Source organism: Pygoscelis adeliae, unplaced genomic scaffold (genome assembly GCF_000699105.1).
Source record: "Pygoscelis adeliae isolate BGI_AS28 unplaced genomic scaffold, ASM69910v1 Scaffold171, whole genome shotgun sequence".
In the NCBI taxonomy this organism is placed as follows: Eukaryota; Metazoa; Chordata; class Aves; order Sphenisciformes; family Spheniscidae; genus Pygoscelis; species Pygoscelis adeliae.
In genome coordinates, this window is record NW_008824186.1 from 4,808,009 (window position 1) to 4,812,680 (window position 4,672).

The window sequence follows — 4,672 nt, forward strand, 5'->3', positions numbered from 1 at the left end:
GGAAAAGAGAACACAGAATCCATCTCTTGTAAACATGACTTTAGCTATGGCAACAGAGTTCTGCAAGAGCTCCTTTCTCCTTTCACAGCCCGGCTGCTTTCTATAGATAAACTCTTTTATTTAAAGCTAGCTGCATACTGTATTGCAGAAAGATGATGCATCCAAATCTTAAATTAGAAAAGAAGTTCTGGTCTAATGTTTTTCTTATTCAGAAAAATACTTGGCCTCCCCCTGAAACAATAAATCATTACATATATTTTTAATAGAGTGTTTAACCATTTCAAATATTGCATATTTATTCAGTATCTTTTTCTGTTGTTTTTGTTCTTAAGTTCACAGGGCAAAATATTGATGCCCTGCCAGGACCAAAGTCTGCCCAGTTGGTCTTTGCGCAGGAAAAAACTCATTGGTTTCAGTATTTTGACTCACTAGGACCTACTGGAGTTGTCAGAAGGGTTTTTTTTTAATTTTTTCCTTTGCTACAAGTTAGAACTAGGTTGTACAGAACCCTTGTGTCTCCTTTTGGTTTTATTTCATTTGATTGAGTATAGCAAATGAGAATATTGATTTTTACTTTCTCTCATTTGCGCACAGTAGTCCCATCGGAACCCAGTAATTACCAACCTTCACTTGCAATGCAGTCCAAGCCACAGCTGGTTTTGCACGTACAGACTTAAACCTCTTTTATATCCAGATTGAATCTTTTTCCTTTTTTTATATATATGTACACAAACATACATATGTAAATATATATATGTGTACGTCTACCTTAATTCCAAAGCATTATTCAAGTAACTCAATTTTCCTCCTAACTGTAAAAATATTTACACAGCAAGACTGGCTGCAGTCTCCTTCTGAGATTTCTTAGACAAAGTTTTATTATGTATGACTGCAAAGATGTGGTATGCTTTAGGGATTTTAACATGTGATAATTGGATACTTATTCTAATTTTCTTGAAACAAAAGACAAGTACTGGAAGACAATGAGGTTTCCAATACACTGAAACTTTAGAATATATGGTTTCAAAAAAAAAAAAAAAAAAAGAGGAAAACCATTTTAACATACTGTAAACTTTTGCTACATCTGTACTGTTTTCAGGGTAGTTCTCCGTTCAGGGCAGTGGATTACCTGATGGTAATGGGTCAGATCCACAAATACACTTAAGCAACCAAAATACAGTTTAGATGGAATTAGGACAATTAAGATGCAGGAGCACAACTCACAAAACCATTGCCTAATTGCTTAGGCAACTCAGAGGCTGTTGCTACTTGCCCTTCTGCATATGAAGTTATCTGAATCCCTAAAATGCTAATACTACCCATATCCAAAGTCAGCATGATGAAGGCAGAATTGAGTACCCTCACACATACCCCTTATCCAGTTTACCTAAGATTGGTGAACAGATAGCTGCACACCAGAAAACTTGTAAGGCATGATAGGGTAAGCAAGATCAGAAAATTCCTGACATCTGGACAATGCTGAAGTGTCCAGCACAAAGCATGGCACTCACACCCACTTGAATTTAAGACAACCACTGGAAAGCATATAAGCAACATAAATGGTCAGATCAATTTATTCCACCTGTCTTTCAGAGTATAAGGAATTCAAGCGCAGAGCACTCTTCCCAGAACCAACTACCCAGCTCCTTTGGGGATACGGATGCTTTTCTCTGTGTACTAAATACAAGTAGGTACTCCTGTAGGTATCTGCTTAAGACAAGACCATGAGAACCAGAATTTGCTTCTGAAGTTTAAGGCCACCGGAAAGCTCCTCGGGCTTACCAGAGGGGAACAGGGGAATTTCTGACAACTGGATATACATAATACACCCACCTAAACAGTTCATTACATAGTTTGTCCATAATGTATTTCATGCATTCATTACATCCATCCATCCAGTAGTTCATGTACTGGTTTTGTACACCATTTTCTAATCTTACTTAAGTGGCTTACCAAATAATTTAAGTATTATTCACATGCTTAGTGTCTAGCCTAAGCAAAGGCTCTTCTTCTTTTAACTTTAGCATGGAGGTTATAACTACCTAGACATTGTATATGAACTTATGAACATTTTTCTTCAAAATGGCAAAACAAGGGGCAGGGGAAAATATTTAGCCTTTACTTTATGACTGTCTCAGGAAGGATTCGTCACTAAGTTTAAAGTCCTATGCAAAGCTTGCCAGATTCAAAGGGTTTCTAGGCACCTATTTTACCATTCAATTAAGAAATAGGAACTTGCTTCTAAGGGACTCCTCGTAACACTAGTGGTAATAGAAAAACATCTCAGAATTTTCTTTTATGGCAAGAAACTGAGGTGAGTTTATTGTCTTCCTATCACAGATGTTGCTTAACTGGTATTTGTTCACCTGGTAATAGATAACTCAGTCACACAAAATGCAGGTCAAGCAGAATCTTGTCTAAATCCGTGACAGCAAGTTTTGTAAATGCTTTGGAACAAAAGGTCAATATAAAAAAAACAGGTGCAACCAATCCTGCCAGACACAATTTCTAGATATAAAAAAAAAAAAATAAAACTTCTGGAAGCTACTGAGGTGAGTTACATGTAATTTATGTTACAGTGGCAAAGGCCATAAGCCAAATGGGAATTTGCACCTTTGCTTTGATGTGAGAAGCTTGTACAGCAGGGTTCACCTCACCTAACTTCCGACATGTACCATAGTGACCTACACCTGAACATCATACGCACTGTCCCTAACACTCCTAACTAACAAACAGGCACATCTGGGTCACAATTCAGCTGACCTTGTCAGAAACCTGCTTTAGGATGAGAGGAACCGAACTCTTATTTCTCTCCACTGACTACAAAAAGAGCCTCAGCAACTAGCTCCAACATGGATGTTACACCATCAGTGCTTACATTCAGCAAGACTACTTTTCATGGCATTAATTTTATGACTAACTGATTCTTCTGTTTACAGACAACCATTGCTACGTACAATTCACTAAACACGATACTGCTGGAAGAATCACAGATGGTGGCAGCCCTAAATTTTACTACCAGACAGAGAAAGCCTACACTGCTGTCAGTGGTACCCCTGTTCCACGAGACTTCAGTTTTTAGTGTCAGTCGTCAAACCTGTTGTTCATCACAAAGTAGTCCCTTGAAATACTCCCAGTCCTAATAGCCAGAATCTGAAACAGCACCGCATGCCGCAGAGAGAGGGGAGGATCTCCTTCACAGGCTGCAGCAGGAGCCTTGGATACGTTTAGGGTAGGAAACGATTCCACTGGACACTTTTCAATATTAATAAAAATCATTATATGTAGCTTTTTTAATATGCAGATCTACTTTGTCTACTGTTACTCTGCCCCAAGACTCCAGACATATTCAGCTCTTTCATTTATGTCTATTTATTGAAGTCAATGAACTTGTACCTGCATAACACCACTGTTAATTAGGAGAGAATCAGGCCCTCCAGCCCTAGTATTATTCAGTTTGCTGGTTACGCAAGACGAAGCCGTGAAAATTGTTATAGCAAAAAGATTTCCCTTGTGGTGAAGTTAAGCATTTACTCTTCAAATACACCACAGTGTTTGCATTAAACTTCTGTTTCTGTCTTTGCTGTGAAGCAATTGTTTGGGTTAGCCACCTACCGAGAGAGAACTTGTAACAATAAAAGGGCTGTTTATTGTTTTCCCTGAGTTAGTCATTTAATGGTGTCATTATTAAAATGAAAACCCAGATGACAATGATTTAAAATATCTGCTACAGCATGCCCTCTAGATGTTTTTCTTCTTAGATATAAAAATTAAATAGATCTGCAAGTCTAGTTTTTGTCCCACACATACAGCATCACAGCAGAAACTTCTCCCTTTGGTAGGATTTTTTCCAATTTGCATCAGTGGGGTGGTAGAGTATTCTGGGTCAAGTTCTCCACAGGGGCCACCCGGCATGTCTTCACTCGACTACTCCAGTAAGGCATTTCACACCAACCGGGGATTTGTCATGACTTCTATTACGGTGCTCAGCCTTCCCAGCTGGGACCTCTGTGCCAGGTGAGTGTCAGGCACATCGAGCCCCCTCTTTCTCACCTGCACCGTGCAAGACCTGGATGGTCAGGCTATCCAGCTGCAGGTCATAGATGCAGCACCCAGCCACTCTGACCCTCCCAGGGACTACCGGCCTCCAGCACTCCAAACCAGCAAGGGGGAAGAGGGTAACTACCAGCTCCTGCTGGAATGACAAAGGCAGCCCAGTGCTGGCATTCCTCCTTCCTGGAACAACGAATGGCAGAAGGCATAGAGTTGGGATGAAATATTCCTCAAGTAGCACTAGCAAGCCCCTAGCTGCCACATGAACAAGAAACCCCAGTCTGATGGATCTGATGTTTCCAGGGCACTGTAAGGAAAGACATCCATAGGTTGGGTGGATTTGTCTGGAAACTGTGTGTTATTCCTGATTTCTAATTAATTTCTAAGTGATTTTTCTTTACCTTTTTCTGCACCTTGAGCACACATAGAACACTAAGGTGAGCCTGCAAATGGCACTGAAGAACTCGGAACCATTCATGATATCTTCAGAAAATCCTGCAATTGCACGCTTAAAAGTACCACACAGAAGCCAACTACTACCTTCCCACTCGAGGACAAAGAAAACATTCTTCCCCCCTTACTAGGAAGTGTATCTATAAATGGTGTAACTGGGCAAAAT